An 18,250-nucleotide genomic window follows, 5' to 3' on the forward strand; every position below is an offset into this window, starting at 1 on the left:
AATCATAGATGACTTTCAAAAAAGAATTTATTTAGGTTTCCTCTACCGAAGAAGGGTGGATTAAGGAAAAGGATAATTACGTACATATGTAAATTCTCTCAAAATCTCTCATTTGACGAAATTAGACAATATCCTCCTCTTCAGCATCAAATCCTTTCAATTTATTTTATTAATAATGAGATAAATTGATATAGACATACGCGTACAACAATGGCAGAATGAATGACAAAAAAAAAGAAGAGCTCTCTTCTCCTCCATGCTAATAGAAAGTGGGGTAAGGAGGGGGAGGGAGGGAGGGGGGATGGACATTACGCCTCTTTGCCCCTCTTTCGAAAAATCTTATTCTTTTTGAGCGCACGCTGCTACGTACGTAGATACATATATGTATACTCTATAGGAACGATAGAATTTACTTTGTTACACTTCTACAGAAACAACATATCGTCCCCGACGTTTCTCCTCTCGTTGTCAAGATACTTTTACATACCAAAAAAAAAAGAAGCTTTTCCCAGTTTTTTTAAATACATTTTTTTTTTGTTATTTCCTTCTTTTTCTTTTTAATCATCGCCTCCCAAGACTTTAGCATAATACCGTACATATATGTGCTAGTACTTGACTATAGATTCTTGCAGTTGTTACGGATCAAAGGACGAGAGAGCATCATTCTCTCCTCACTCGTTCATTATGTATATCTACAACATTTCTTTTAATCTGTTATAACTTGTATCAAGGAAAAACCAAATAAAAACAATATATAGATTATACATTTGAAAGTAAATCACCAGAATTAGTTACGAAATTTTACCACTAGGATGAATCAGCTATATTTGACGATGCATTTTTAATGTAAGTTATTTTTCCTTTCTTCATCCTTTTGTCTTTTCTTTAATATTGCATGGCTCCAAACTGTTGATTGAGCAATTTGAAGCAGCTGATTCTTAGAATAATGGGAGTGTCTCGTGAATACAGAAGAGTGGGGAAAAAAAAGAGGGGATTTGACTTAATAAACAATTGTTAATAATTATTGTTAAATGATCAAACTATATTCAAATAATTACTCCTATTTTGAGGGCGGCTTTGACCTTTGTAATTGAGTTTTCTTTCATTGTTATTAGAATAATAAGTATGCCAGAATTAATAATTTAGTATGTATATTGTTCCTAGATACATACAAACAAATAGTAGGGTCCTACACATGCACCAACAGAGTCTCTTACCCTTTAATCTGCCATAGAATGTCATTAAACCATTCCGTTTATTCTTATGGATAGAAAAGGAAAAGGTAAACTGGGTGTGCGTGTGTTGAGGGAAGGGGAATCATGGGTACATTCAAATTAATTATTCAAAACCTAATTTTATGGGAGCTCCTGTTTTTAATTTATGTTGACTCTATGTACTCATAGCTACAAAAACCTCATACATAAATATAAGTACAACCAGTTGCTCCGGAACTTTAGGTGTCTAAGGCACAATTTCACCGCCACCAGAATACATTTTTAAGAGAGGTTTTGTGAAGTTGTATTCCTTTTCCTTTTATTATCAACTAATTATGATGTTTCCTTTTGGAAAAATATGTTATGTACATTATTTTTGTTTTGATCCATAAGGTTTTTGCATTTGTAGACTCAAGATTGAATGAAATGCTCTGAGGTTTGCAAAATATATCTGAGCTATAACCTGTTTTGTTTTTGCACTATTGTGTGCTTTTTGATTTTGTATATCTTTATGTTTTTTGAGGTTGATTGGGTCTTAAGCAACGGCAAAGTTTATTACCATAAGGTTTTATATTGTATAACGCATTTATGTGAAAGGTTGAGTGATCCATGAGCAAAATTTCATTTTTTCCCCTTATAAATAATCATTAGTCAAAAACTTACTTACTACAAAATGATTCATTTTATGTTTTTATTAATTAAAATCCTCTTAATCATGTGATGCGACCTTAAGATATATAATTATATATATATATAAGCTATAAATTGCATCTTGTTAGTACAAAGGAAAGAGATTTAAGTCATACTGACTATTTTTGGGGTTTTTTAGTACTTATTTTCTCCTCTGTGTATATAATACTAGTGAATTTTTTTTTTAAATCCTTCAGTTTTGAGGCTTGTGTACACCCCTAATTATGTCGAAATGTTCTCGATATATAATTTTTAAAATCAAAAAATATATCATAATGAAAAGTTGACTCTTTATAGAAAAATACTTATAAAATAAGGAAAGTTTGGAATGACGTCTATCACCAACGTGTTTTTTAAAATTTCTCATAAATAATTAACTTTTGTTTCCACGAAACCTCTTAGATTTTTTTGAGAAATACAGTTTTATTTTGAAAATATATAAATTTTCTTTGAATAAATATAAAACAATTATAACGCAGTGCATCAAAATATGTTAGTCGAGCCTTCAAAGTTTAAAAAGGATTCGTTCAAATTTAACTGTAACCTAAATTACAGGAGGTTTATAGCAATGATGTATGTCTATATCTTCTATAATGTGTTTGACGTGCCGTCGTCTTTGTTGGTCCTTGACGCCAGCTAAGTTATATAAGGTATAGAACCTTTTTGCATTAATATTAAGAAAAATGGCGAACTCATACCATAATATTATTTGATATATGATAGATGAATTTTTAAAAATATATTTATTTTAATATCAACGTACAAAGAATAGGACTTAAATCTTTATTGTCTTTCAAACATATATTTTTTAACTGTCTCGTCCAAGAAGACTCTAATATAAATGTTATTACATAATTGAAGGTATATTATTAGATATTTCCATTGTGTAGCCAATAAATTAATTGATACAATGGAAAGAATAAAACATTTTTCCTTAATTATCCTACTCTTCTAATCCCAAATCGATCAAAAAAAAAAAAAAAAAAATTGTAAAACATCGAACCATTCTATTGGGATTTTCAGTTTCGTACATCTTAATTTCATTCAAATATTACTAATTATCATTACTATCAAGTAGTACTCCATCCATAGGCTGACTTTTGTATTATTTTTGATTCCATTGGATGAAGTTTTTCAAAGTTATTTGCAAAATTGTCAATTTTATATATTACTAGCGGGAGTACCCAGCATTGCCCGGAGTAATTAGGCCAAATTTTCCCTAATATAGAAGATAAATCAAAACAAATCCTTGGGGTTAATTTATATTTCTCTTGAGCACATTCACACTTATCCTTTCAATACTTATATTACTTCATATTACGTGTTCATTCCTCAAGAATGAAGGAATAATAATAAGTGTTTGAAAAAAAAATATAGGATGGGATGACGTATGAATACTGTATTTTCTTGAGCTCTAACTAACAAAATCAAACGAACCAGTTTTCCCTGGGAGAGTTGATTCATTTTTGTTGTTTTTTTTAATATCAAAAATATGTATATGATATACATCAGGGATCACTATATACAGTAAACCTTGTATTGATGCTATATGCACACCCCTGAAATAGTTTACTTGTAGAACTACATTGTTATTTTTAGATTAAAATATTTTTATGAGATACATCAGGTGTCACTATATAGAGGGGGGATCCTTTGACTATTTTTCAAACAGGCATACACAATATACTTTATTAATATAGATAAATATCTACTGTGAGCCTTCAAAATAGTGTTACCTTCAATAAGGAAGCAATTTGTGTGGTCAGTCTGAATAAAGCATTTTGATTGTCGACAGAGATTGAATAATTGACCAAAAGGGACGCCAAATTTGGTGATCTAGTTTTGAATACATCTAGTTGTTAAGTAAAATAAAGAAAAATAATAGACAAAAAAATTAAAGAAAAGTTCATCCAAAACCTTTAAAAAATAATAAAAAAGTAAACTTATTTAAGGGGCTGAGAGTTGTTTACTTATGTAAGTTGATAAACAAAGTGACAGAGGGTGGTGGTGCCACCTTGGAGCAAAATTATACAGTTCCTAGAATAATAATATAATTTCATATTATATATAGGTGTATGTTAATCAAATACAGGGCACTGTGAAAAATTTATGTTACGTCATCAAGCTACAGACTGTCAGACCACCACCTTGCGGATAGTAGATGATTTTTTTAGTTTGTTCATGTCTTATTATTTTTACAGGAACAAGGTTTTTATATCAATTTTTTTTTTTTTACCAAGATGGCTGACTTTTAGAATAATGATGTCACGCTACAATGCTCTTTTCTCATTTAGAAAATGTTTATACTCCGATAGAAAAAGATATGAAAAAGAAATAATACTACCAATATTTTGACAAAAGTGAAAAATAATTTATACTCTTTTTATGTTCTCTGTCAAATAATTGTTTTTGAGATGTTTATGAGGCCAGACATCTATTTTGAGGAAGCCTTAGAAAATTATTTTTGCTATACTTACAATACACGATGATTTTATAAATTCAGTTTTGCAAAAATAATAATATACAAACTGTCACTCATTTTTTTTTATGATGGCACGAAAATAGCTGTATTTGTAGTCATACCCACGCAATGGACAACAGTTTTTATTTTAAAATGAAGTGCGAAAAGAGATAGTACATAATTAGCTGTTAATGCCCCATAAAATATATCTCTTTTTTCTTTTTGCAAATAATTGAAACATATGTCGTTGTCATAGGGAATTTTGTAAAATAAATAGCAAAATTAACCATGAATTAGTATGACTTTTTCTCATTGAAAATCTGAGAAACCAAGATGGAGGCCCACAAAAATGGATTACATCACAATTAAGAAAAAGGCTAAAAATGTTGCTAAGTGCGACTGAAAAAAAAATAGAGTTAAAGCCGCATTAAGCAGTCAGGGAAGAGAAACTGAGAAATGGATTTTATATTCAATAACTGGATGTCACTGCTTAGTGCCGTGGTATCTGCTAGACTGGGTTTGACTGTATTATGTTTGTTGGACTCAGTGGTGGTGGAACCATAGAGGCCAAGGGGGCACTGTACAACCACTTTTGCATACTTTTTATAGTTATCACAATAACAAAAAAGATACTTTTCTCTAAAAAAAATTGATGTCATAATTTTCAAAAAAATACACTTTTTTATAGCTATTTGTTCAAATTTAACTCCATTTTTTGTAAATATTAACAAAAAAGGATACTTGAGGTTTGGACTGACTTCAAAGGCGAAAAAAATTGAGTCAATTATAATTTTTTAAAAAAAATCAATTAAAAAAAATAACAAACTTTATCTGCTATAAGCAATTAAAACTGATTGCGGTACCATTATTGTATTCAAATTTTAACTTTGACTCATTTTTTTTAAATATTGAAAAAATTGCTATTCTCAGAAAATAGGATCTCAGTAACTAGCTAAGACATTGTTCTGACTTTATTATTAGTAATAAGCTCATTTTAATGGGGAAATATTAAATTGAAAAATATAACAAAAAACTATAACATGGAATGGGCCACATGGTCATGGATATAAGCCCTTTCCTTTCCCCACTTTAAAAAATGCTTACCGTAATACTTAAATGAATTGACACAATAATTATACATATTTATTCATTAAGAAACACAATTCCCTACTCTAGCTAGACACTCATATAGTCCCTTGTAAGTATTCCTTTTATGGCCTTAATGCAATTTAATATAAGTCATTCCAAAGCCATTTATTATACTTCTATTCTGCAAATTCTATTCTTTAATGATATATAATACATATAATTTAAAGTCCAATAAAAAGTTGCAAAATAGTGTCCAAGTGTTTAAAATTGCCATAAAAATATCGATTGATTTATTGTCTGTCTTGAAAGAACATCACAATAAACATTATGTTAAAGAAAGAGCTTATATTAATTTTAACAAATTTTCTGATTTAAGATGGTTTTTGTTGGGAATTTTGCATACCATGAGTAATAGATTAATTTAAATAGTGGAAATAACAAAATACCTTTTTACTTCCTTTAAAGTCCAAGGCAAGTACTTCCCTAGGTTGTTCTTTTTAGTTATTAACATGTAGAGATGTTAATCGGAAGCATTTTGCGTATGTAAAAAAAAAAATCAATAAATATATCAATTTGAAAAATGTTTTGAGGGAATATTTAAATTCATATTTATTTTATTTTATTATGGATTTTTCATCAATTTACATCAAAGATAGGCGATAATTCTACTTTTAGAGGGAGATGTTCATGACTGATTAAGTAATGAACAAAAAAGAAGAAAGCGCACACGCATCAACCGTTTTTCCTTTACTAATCTGTATACTCAGTTTTTTTATATACAGATCCCTTCTTTAGCTATTAGTTGTGTAGCCCATAAGAAAAATAAATACTTTTGTTATTTCTTTTAAAATCCTAAAACTAGTACTTCCCTAGGTGGTCCTTCGTAGTTGTTAACATGTCTTGATGACAATCTAAATATTTTAGGGATGTTAAAAATAAAAGAAGGGCTAATCAATATGGTAAGCCTGACAATTAGAAAAATTATTTGGAAGAGACCAGCTTAGCCGTCATAATGTTTTATTTAATTAGCTACAATCAGCTATGACGAAAAAGGAGGGAAAAAGGAAATAAACGAGGACAAAGGCAATAATTACTCCAATGTCGATCCTCAATTTATTTGAGGCTCAGAAGGACTTACAATTGTAGCTTCACAACAAATCTTCACGATGACTCTCAGTCTTTTATGAGCACAAACGAATGTTTAATAAGTTTTTTAATATATCTATAGTAGAAAAAATTAAAATAATAATCGAGATAGTCATCTTTTCGGAGATGAGAAACTGAAGAGTGTATTTTCTTTTCCTATGCAGTTGTCATTATAATTTAATTCCCGTTAAGTGGACTTATTTTCTACTACATTCAATTATACTGCAGAGTTATGTGTCCTTGTTGGACTCAGAGTAGAATTGAGAATTGATGTGAAAGTTTATTCTTGTCTATGTTTTTTTCTTATTTCCTTCTCCCCTCGTCTTAACTGATTTTTTTAACATACCCAAAATACTATCAATTTTCAGCAAAAATTATAATTTATAAAATTGTGGAGTTTGAAATAGTACTTTATCTCTAAAAATACCCCATTCTTAATAATAAAAAAAATTAATTTAGCAAATCAGACTTTTGTATGATAATATATTTTTTTTTTTCTATGATTTGATCGTCACCTATTTTCTACGTGTCAAGAAATTATCTATAGAGGAGAAAATGCATTGATCGATATATTAATGCTGTCATTTTGGATTAATTTAAGAAAAACTTTTAAAATTAAGTATTTTGTTCTACTTTATAAAGTTCAAATGTCCACAGTTATATTACTTTAAATCTATATGAATAAACCAAAGTTTATCTGTATGAAATTTTGAATGCAAATTTGGCATTTCTGATGTTAGAAAACAGTATTCATGAAATATTGCGAGTGTTTTGCACGTAACATCGAGTGTATATTCAGGATGCAATGCATATAGTGCTCCCTGAGTATATAATATAAATTGTTTTTATTTCAAAAATAAAAATGCAGTCGTATCAATGAAATATCCCAGTCGTTTTAAATGTTGAATTGAGGGTGTATACGTGGAGAAATATTTGTGTTATATGGAATAAATAAACACTGAATGTGAAATGTAATTAGGTTTAGCAACAAGCGTGTGTAGGTAAAGAAAAAACCAGTGAGCGCTATAATGGTACTACTTGGTTCATCATATCATATTAATTTTTTTCTAAAACTCTTACTTCATTATTATTCTTTAAAATATTAATTTTTTATTGAAAATCTACGTGTGAGTGTGCTCATAAAAAACATTGAGTAATAATGAGCATATGTGAGGGAGTTATCTTCTAGATCATTAAGGCAAAATTTGTCTTGTAGCCGACGCCTATTTAATCTTGCCAATATCAAGTACTACTTCTATTAAATAATAAATGTGTAATATTAAAATATCAAAATGAAATGAAGGAATCATTTAATAGGTTGTAATTAGTTTTACCAATCGTCATTAAAATAATGCATTTTCAATTGAAACTTTTACAATTTTCTTATACAAGTCGCAACTTGGGTTCACTACTCAGGAGTTAAATCATAATGACAAAAGGAAAAGAAAAATTACATCTTAATTACCAATTACAAATTAAATGACCCACCAAAAAACAGATCGGATATTATACATGATTAAATTTATTATACATTGTGCAACAAAAGAAATGAAATCGAATATACGCAACTTCGTATTATATTACCAAACTATTTACTTCGTAATCTATATATTAAGCAATGAACCTAAGAAATTCATTGTGATTCATATGTATCATGCAACTTTAGTTATTATGATAGAATTTATTTATGTGCAGCTATGTATACTTTGATAACATCACTGCGTGATATCGAATAAGTATTTTTTGGCAAATGTCTTATATATTATGTTATATGAACATACTTATGTATAATATAGGTAGAGGTAACTACATACATAATATAAATAGGATTTCTTCTTTATTAATTATGAAGTCATTATTATGATAATTTAACGGCATTTCTTTAAATACTATTCACATGTATATTCTAAAAGTTCATTCTTTTGTATAAATATATACGAGTATAGGATCATGCAAATACAGGGCTATAAAGTAAGTCTTGTAAAATACTTTATTTACAAATGGATATTGTGCTTTATATGTAATTAAAGTGTATATGGTACTTCTGTTACCTTTTAGAAACCTCTCGTCTAAAAAAAAATTGAAAATTGTCATTTCACGTATAAAATGTTAATGAAGAACGGGAGCCATGCGTCAACCTATCATTCATATTTACAAGAAAGAGAAGTCAAATTCTCAAATGATAAAATCATAACTAAACTACAAACACAAAAGGAAAAAAAATGAAGAAAAGCAAGATTCTTTTAAATATTTCACCATCCAAGCCACATTTCTTTCCGAACAAGACTGTGTGATTGGAAAAAAAAATTGTTTAAATACCTAAAGTAGCAAGAATCCGCTAATGGCGTTAGAAACCTACAATAATTATGGTGTAGGCTACTATATGTCAGGATGGAATGTCTTATTTCCATGCCACAAGGGATCAAAATCAATTAAAATACCAAAGAGGCAATTAAGTGATATTAGAATTGGCTATGTTGCTTTGGGTTCAAAAGATATTTCTAGATAAACTCAGGATTAATCCATACTTGAATTAAAAATAAATTGAAAAAATGTATTAATGCAAAATGCTGGCCTGCTTTAAGACCAGCTATAAAACCCTTAGATTTTTCGCTTTGGTCATTATTTGAAGAAAAACTCTATCATATAGATCTCCAAATATTAAGTCATTGAAGCACATTGGTGAACCAATGGAATACTATTACACTAAATACAAAAAAAGATTATTGCTGCAAAATGTGGAAAAATTGAGTAAACGTCTCTATGAGGGTTAGTAACGCTTTAAAGATAATAAATATAAAATTGAGTAAATTTATATTTTTATTGTATCTCATTATAAATCTGTTATTGAACTTAAACCTTATAGAAGGCAAAGTTTACAAAAAAAAAAAAATACACTCTGCTCTAACGAGAGTTTTGACTCCTTGCTCCATTCTCATATTTCAATCCCCCACACATATAGTGATCTTTACTTAATCTCACGATACCTTTCTGTCAGACAAAGAACGAAAGGAAGTCTAAAAATTGATAAGGAATTAATTCTGAGATAGGATTTTTGCAAGAGTGCGAGGAGAAGGTGGGAGTGAGACATCAAATATTACTGAATTAAGACTATTGTTAATACAGGTGTGCGCGTCTAAAACTGAACACTCCTTTAAATTTTACGCCATGCTCATATTCGTGATTTTATTGAGTTGAAACCGGTTTATACTTCGAGGCAAGGGTCTTGACTAGTAATAAACAAAACACCAGCAAAATCTCAACAGCATCAGTGAAACAACAGTCGATAATATGGAGAGACGAATTTTGGAACTTTCCACGCGGGGAAAAATTCCCACCGAAATTGCCAAGGTTCTGAACTGCAGCCGCACCATCGTTTACAGCTTTGTAGCCAATGTGACTCCTGCGGCGAACACAAGCTCTAAGTCAAGGCCTCGAAGGTCGGACGAAATGGTTGCTCCCGTGAAAAAGTCTGTAGAGGACAAGAGAGGCAAGGTCACCGTCAGCGGCCTCTCTAGGGAGTTAAACGTCAGCAGAAGGACCATGGACTGGCTAGTTAAGAAAGATCTTGTCCTTAAGGTCAACAAGAGAACCCCTTGTCAAGCCTTCAAGCCTGTAGACAAGGAAAAACGCCTAGAATTTAAAGGAGTGTTCAGTTTTAGACGCACACACCTGTATGAGCTTCCTATGATATGATTTATGGGGAGAAAAATAATTTCTGCATTAAAAAGGAGTATTAGTGCTAGGAAAATATCATAATTATATTTATTTTATTATACATTTTTAAGCCATTTACATCAAAGGTAGGTGAGAATTCTTCTTTTACCCTTTCCCAAATGATATAATTTTATGACTGCATAAAATTTTGAAATATATTTAATTTGTGTTAATATACGGTTTGATTCAGGAGAAGTTTCAAAGACATAATAATTAATTGATAGAAAGGCCTAATTATTTTATTTTAAACTTTCATGTCCTCTCATTAAGTAGCTCGGCCGGGCTATGGACCTATGTACCATAGACAAAATACCTGCATTGCAACTTGAGCACCAAGGACTTTATTCAGCAAATAACTGACAACAAGAGCAGGGCTATCCAGTAGTACAAGAAGCTTTTTGAGCATGCTTTTCTTGCCAAAAATGCGCCTTAATAAAGTAAAACTTCAAGGTCCTAAAGGAAAGCTTCTCTCCGCTCGAGGAAAGATTGCCTCTTTTCCAGACCTTGTTTATAACTAAGGAAGTCTGTTTCCCCACAAGCTGAGATTCTCAAGAAAAACCTAGCAATTGAGAATATGAGTATTAGTGGTTTAGTGCTCTCTGGTGAGAATGTGTCTGGCGTGAAGGATAATCCCAACATCATAGAGAGCTTCAACTGCGTCATTGCGGCGCAGTTGAAGCTCTCTATTACGCCGTGGAATATGAAAGAGCATTTCATATTTTCGAGGATCTTCTAACCGATAATAGGAATAGACTTACAGGGGACCACCTGAGGGAGAGTATTATTCAGTAGAGTAAGAGCCTACATTTACATTTTTGGCCTTTTTCTGCTTTTTATTTTATTTTTTGGGTTTTTTTTTTCTGCATTTCTATTTGAATATTTAGATCCATTATAATTTGCATTCAAAGTGCGTTCGTCTTTGTTTATTATTTAATTTATTTAAAGTACTACAACGGTAAAGATTTGAACCACATTCGAACCATATGCATAAAATATTGTGTTGATAAAATGATCATTAATATAAAAAAATCAACAAAAGGACCTTCATAAATTTACATATATGACATATATAGCAAATGAATAATAACTATTTATCATACTATCAATTTAAATTGAATTCAAATATTCAATCATATAAATCAATAGAATAAAATTCATTTTCAGGCAAATGTCCCATATGGGCCTTTGGTGAAATATCCATTCTGCAAATAATGATTATAATGATAAAATCATCATTAAAAATTTAATTCTTGAATTTTTTTTTTTTTTTTTTTTTTTTTGAACCACTGTAGATTTGCGAAACTTTTTTTCGGAAAATTTAATTTATTGAGTGTTGCTATGAATTCTTAAAAAATTAAATATTCTAGATTCTTTTCAAAAAATATAATATTTGAAATTATTTTCGAAAAAGTATAGTATTTAAATTTGCAATTTTTTTTTCAAAAAAATCGAAAACATTTCCCCTTATTTGCATCGACTTATTTTTCTTTAATGTTTAACTTATCCTGCATCTAAAAATGTGATTTGAAATAAAAGGTTTATAATCAAAACCTTCACTAATTGACAATTTGAAAGATAATTTTCGGGTGTGATTGCCTAAATTTCAATAATTAATGAGTGTTTTAGCCATCGGGCTTTACATGACCTGAATTTTGGTGCATAGTGAAAGCATCAAGGAGGTCTTTTAAAATCTTCTTATATATAGAGCAGTAATCGAGTTCTAGATATTGTAGGCAGTCCAGATAGAGATTTCAACGATCTGTGCAGCCTTCTTGGCACTGACAAAGGTCGCACACACGACGCCCTTTTTGTTTTAGTTTCGACATTTTTAAATTTAGAGACATGGGATTGAAATAATGTGCTTTATTCTTGTTTTAACATAATAATTAAAAATAATGGGTAATTAAATTGACATAATATTTTATACCTCTATATACAGAATCATAAAAGTATATGGCTACTGAATTTGACAAACATTGCAATATTTGGCCATTGAGATTATATATATATATAATTTCGAAATCTAAATATTTGGCATAGAAATCCAGGGAGAAAATAGATTTTTAAATATTTTTGAAGCCTAATTATTGGCTCATCTTAATGCATAATAAAATTTTCATAATAAAGAAGTTACCAAATTAAGACAAATGAGTCATAATTTTTTTTTTTTAGTTTTCATAATAACCCGATTTCACTTCATATTTGATGACTTAAGTTTTCCAACCAAAAAAAAAAAAAAAAAAAAAAAAAATTGAACGTGTCATGAAGATAATTATCAAGAGACCTAAGAAGGTTTTTAGGAAGAATTCATATGAATTATTTATCTTATGATCATCACTGTTTTTTATTTTATTTTGTTTTTACTTAAGAAAGTGAAAGTGAAAGTCATTATAGAAAGTAGCAAAGGGTGACGTGGATAAAAAAATATTGCAGTAACCGTAAAGGGCAAATCATTGCCTACCCAAAAACAAATTTTGTTCCTTCTACATAATATGTAAATTATAGAGATGAGTCTGAGTATTACATGGACATCGACCCCGGAGCATATTACTTTCAAAATGAAGACAAACATGTCAATGGGATACAATTTAAAAAGAGGGGTTCGATCTTTATTCACGGGAGGCCTCTCGTTTTTACTCCCTTTGAATATTTTATCTGTATTGAAAATTCAGTAAGAAATACTTACAATTACGGCTCTGCTAATTATGAATCGTCTGCTTCCCCTTCATAACTTTTATTATGTATCCCCAAAAGAAAGATAAAAACAAGTTCCAAAATCAGTTGGTAGCTAGACCATTCTTCCTTGCTGTTAAATCATTACTATTGTAGGTAATTGTTCACAGCTTAATAAGATTTTTCTCAAACTCACTCCCACCAACGTTCAAAAAACTAATAAAGAGATAATTGAGAAATTAAAATCAAATACAGTTTACATTTTTGTGTTATTTAGTTCAGCTACCATACTAGCTGCTCTCATACTCATCATTAAGTTACTGGAACCAATCTAAATGTGGGGAAAGTTTCATAAAAATGACGTAATACATATGTTAATAGTCACACAATATCACTGCACTTTTCATTGTTTTGTCTTTCAAAAGTGGGTGGGATAATGCCACCACCTCTTTATTTTGGCACCTATGTTCATCCGTCCATGGATGAAAATAGTATGATAATGGAAGAGGAAGCGGCTTTTGTAGTTTTTACACGAATATAAGTTTTTTTGGTTTAAATTTTCCAAAGTTGTTAGTCATATATATTATTGAAGAGAGAAAAAATATACTGTGGTCTGGCTAGCTTTTTTTTTGGGGGGATTTAAAAAATCATATGTATTAGTAATAAACTTATTATTTTATGTAATTATATAACGGTGTTGATAGTTTTTAAGGCTAAAGCTACATACAACTATAAAGTAATCACTACTCACACGTGTGTGAAAGACAACTAGTAATCCAATGATTTATTAAGGAGTTATTTGTCTAAGTTTTTGTTTGATTCGTAGTAGAATGGAGGATCAGCATTGAAGTAATTATAGTTGAATTGTCCTTTCTATATACGGATTGGAATTTGTGTATATTTTCTTTCTCTCACAGCCGCTTGTAGACGATCTAATGAAACATTATGACACTAAGATTTCTCATTTTCGGTTTCTTTTCATTTTTAGCAAACTGGGAAATCATACTATTTTCAACTAGGGTATTCACTCATTAGTAACTTAGCTGCATCAAATAGCATTATTAAGTACTTCTGAAGGTAATTTGATATTTAGACTTTAGGTGTAGCTTCAAAATACTTAACGGCAAATTAACATATCTGGCTCTGAAGTTAAATTACCCATATCTATTGGGTTCAAAAAAATATAACCAAAATCAACCCTTGTGTTTGATTACCTTAGCAGGTTCAATGGAAGATGTATAATGTAAAGGTTTCTGCACTAAAAGCTTTGATATTTTCCAAATTATTACCATCTGTGCTATAAAATAAAACCCAAGAAATTGTCACAGTGCATTTCTTCAGGATTTGTATGAGGTCGAAGTTTGTTTAACCATCACATCCCTAATGAAGATACGTAGTAGAGGTTCTGTTGTTGAACCCATTCTTAATTAAATGACAAAAACACAAATTGGTGTACATATGTAGCTGTTATTATGTTATTACTATGTATTAGAAGGTTGACGGTTTTTGTTTTGCAATAATAAAAAACAGTGATTTTTGGTTCTGAAGGGTCATTTATTACTTTTGCATAACATCTGACAATTTAACGTATTTTACTCGTAATTGAGTGATTTATATAAAAAAAAATAATAAATCCTACTCAGCTCAATATATATATTGTATGTCCGTACATGTTCAATTTCGAATGTTATGTCAATGGCAGGGACAGACCTTCTCCATTTGATTCTGATTTGCTACAAGTTTTATTAAAGATTGGAGGTTTTATTCTTATTTATTTTGGTCTTGCTTCTGTCAATTTGACATATTTTATAAAAATAAAACAATATATGTATATATTAAGGCGGTTTGTTTTGTAACCTTTTTCGAATTTCGATTACAGCTCGTTTGTTAAAGTTGTCATATGGTATGAAAATTATCTATGCAAAATAGTATTGTCCTTCAAGGTCATTTTGAAGTCCCACATCTAGATCAAATTATGAAAAAAACAGAAATACTTTACTTAGTGAATATAGATACTGAAAATACATTTTAGTTAATTTGCATTAGATAATTTTGAAAGACATTTTTTAAACTTATAAAAATTGTTTAAAAAGTAAAAAAATTAGGAAAATTAGATGATTTGTGTATAACGAACATCATTTCTTTACATTTTTAGAAAGAAAGGATCAAAATTTTCTCATTTTATTCTCTGTTTTTGCTCCATAGAGTAGCTTTTTTTATATTTCATATATGCTGGAATTATGTCTATCATAATATCAATGCTTTACTTGAATCTTTATTGATAAAGTAAAGAAATATGAGGATTTTTTTTAACTTGAACCTAGAGATTCATCGTATGAAAATACAATTTTACATGGGTTATTTTTATTCGAACCAGTCGTGATTAAATTTTGAAAAAAGTTGAAAAACAAACCCCCCTAATATATTATATATATCTTATGTATAAAAAACATCTCTATTGATTTTTTTGATACTTTATGCCAATACTCTTTAATTATAGATACAAAAAAAGGGGGGGGGAGGGATTCGGGATAAGAAAGTTATTTATTTCACAAGGAGTGACCTACATTGATACTTAGCTTATATATCATTCTCTGAGTGATGTTTCAAAAATTATGTATTATACTTAGTTGAAGATAAGAAAAAGTTTTTGGGAAAAATACATACAGGGTGCGCAAGCTATCTATTCCACCACTTTGGCACGCTCTCTTAGGCAAACCTGGTCACTAAGGAAGCTGATTTTATTTTTGTTAGATAACTTGCTCAAACTTGCACCAGCTCGGAAAAATGGAATCAATTAACTATTTTCCTATTTCATTTTCCCAGCTAACATATTACAATTGGGTGAACTCTGGGACTCAGTGAGACGTTTGTTAGTAAGGTTAGGAGATAATTTGAGGCCTCTCAAGGTCATGCGCACGAAGTTCCCAGTCCACATCTTGTTGTTTGAGGTGGTTAGCTCCAAAGGCCACGTCATTACTCCTCATGTGTTCCTCCAAGGCCTCAGTATCCTAACTGATACCCACCTGGGCGTACTAGGTGAAGCCCTGGATTGACATCATTGTCAATGGGAGGCCTTACATGTAGAAGCAGGACTTGGCTCCCTGCCACACCTAGAAAAAAAGTCTCAAATGGCTCCAAAATAATTTTGATGACTATCCATAACAACTCCCCTTTATTCAGTATTTGAGCTTGAGTAAATTCCGATTTCTCAAAAAAATCCGTCCACTTTCACCCGTGACAATATATAAATTATGATTTTCACGAATACAGTTGATAACCCCAATAGCATCCCAATTTCCCTTCATATGATTTCGAATTCGAACATGTTACCCCACTTTAAGCACTGTGATCCAAAATGTCATATTTATTGCATAAAAAAACAATCTGTAATTTTAGCTGGGTGCTCATTTTGTCTATGTCTCTGATCTTCCCATCTTTGTCATATTTGCACTGACGTTAAAATATATTTTTATAATTATTCACCTGTGACGAGTTGATATGGGTTTGAGTGTTTGATATCAGCACTTTCCTATGGCAAACACTTCTCACGGATATCCTGTAGAGTAGGTTTCTTCAATTTAAGTATTTATTTTTGAAGGTTCTTGTCTTGTAGCCTTACTGCAAGACAAACCCAAAAAGTCACCAATAGTGACATTTTGGAGCTCTCCTTTCTGTACTAGTGCTTTTGCCCGGTTAAAAAATGGAGCAAAATTTTCCTCCTTCGATGGAATACATTTATTTAAGTCAATTGTCCGATTCAGGACGTCATAATTTTTCTTGGTAATGTCCATTATCTAAACAAGCATTTATAATTTTTATGTCGCCCATATCTAAGAACTTTTCAGGATTACCCCGACAAGAGGAAGAAAGACAGTTATCTAGATATTCTTGCTGCTCATCCAACGGTAATTTGGATATTAAACCCGAAGAATAAAATCTCCAGAACTCCTTTCTCCAGTTTGAATTCTATAAGACTTTCGTTGACTTCTAGAGGTTCTGGCTTTAATGAGATATCTATTTGGGTTCTTCTACTCGACTTTGAAGTCATTTGTTCTATTTTTATCTATACATTTTAACTCCAAGAATTTGAATTTATTTTTCTAATTAAACACACTTTTTGTAATCCTGCACACTCCTCTATGATGTCCTTTAAGTTTATTTAAGTTTCAATGCATGGTCTATTTTTGTTTATGCACATTGTACAGTGTGCATAAGCAAAATACACCGTTTTTAATATTAAGATTCAAATCAATTTCTCAGGGAAAAAGGTACGTAGGCTCAGGATTATTTTGTTATTATACCTATACCTTATAATATTAACAATTCTTTCTCAAAATGTCCTACTTCTGCAGCCACCATGGCTTCCGGTATGATCCTGAAGGCCTTGAACACCTTGATGACCTAGTCATTGGGCATATCAGCTAAATTCTTCTCAATGGAGGCTTTTTGTGAATTAATGATATTGCAGGTCTTGTTCTCAACAAAGTTCATAGTACGGTGATGAGGGGGCATTAGTTTGGAGGCCAGTACTCGGTGAGGTTTTCTTTGCACCAGGCTTGAGTTGCAAAGAATTATAACCAGGTGCTGAGTCCTGTTGCGAACAGTAATCCCTTTTTGGTAGTTTGCATCCAACCAGGGCTTCACACCTTCTTTCGTCATCTCCCGGTATCCCTTGCACTTCAATTTTAAAGGTCCTGCCTCTTCAGTGACCATCTTGTTGTTTACTCCACTTCCTATCTTCCTGGAGAGGCATTCTTCTCTGTTAATTAGCATTCTGACCTTACGAACAAGCTCAACAGAGTAATTAAAAATTTGCACAACCTCCTTTACGGAGCATTGGGCGTGGTGAAGATTTACAATCCGTTGCTTCATTGTCGTTGTTTATTGACGTATGGCATAGAACAATACAGCGTATAAAAGATGATCAACTTTGAAACAATTTCTGTTAAATAACCCCAACATCGATTGCAAATAATAATAGTTATATGGAGCAATTATTGGCGCAGTACAATTTACTTACGCATACGGTAATTATGTTTTTCATAGTCTACCTAACTTGTCAAAGAGAATGACAATATATTCTTGGGCATCCCATTAATTACCTTATGTTTTGAAGTTGTTTTGGATAGTGAGCCGTGTTTTTCCCTCTCTATTTATCTATAAGTGAAAAACTATATTTATTTTAACAAAAGATGTAATTAACTTAGGTCAAATGGAGATGATATAAAAGTATGTTTAATCACATTAATACAAGAAA

At 30.7% G+C, this 18,250-nt stretch overlaps 1 protein-coding gene across 1 annotated transcript in view; it reads left to right on the forward strand.

The window, feature by feature from the left end:
• Positions 1-405: 405 nt before the first annotated feature.
• The window catches only part of Gfrl (Glial cell line-derived neurotrophic family receptor-like), a 77,592-nt gene continuing 59,747 nt past the window's right edge, over positions 406-18,250 (forward strand). Inside the window, exon 1 of the mRNA XM_040722955.2 lies at positions 406-846. The gene's annotated coding sequence lies outside the window, so the exon portion shown is untranslated. The remainder of the gene's footprint in view (positions 847-18,250) is intronic.

This window comes from Lepeophtheirus salmonis, chromosome 13, assembly GCF_016086655.4.
Source record: "Lepeophtheirus salmonis chromosome 13, UVic_Lsal_1.4, whole genome shotgun sequence".
NCBI classification, from domain to species: Eukaryota; Metazoa; Arthropoda; class Copepoda; order Siphonostomatoida; family Caligidae; genus Lepeophtheirus; species Lepeophtheirus salmonis.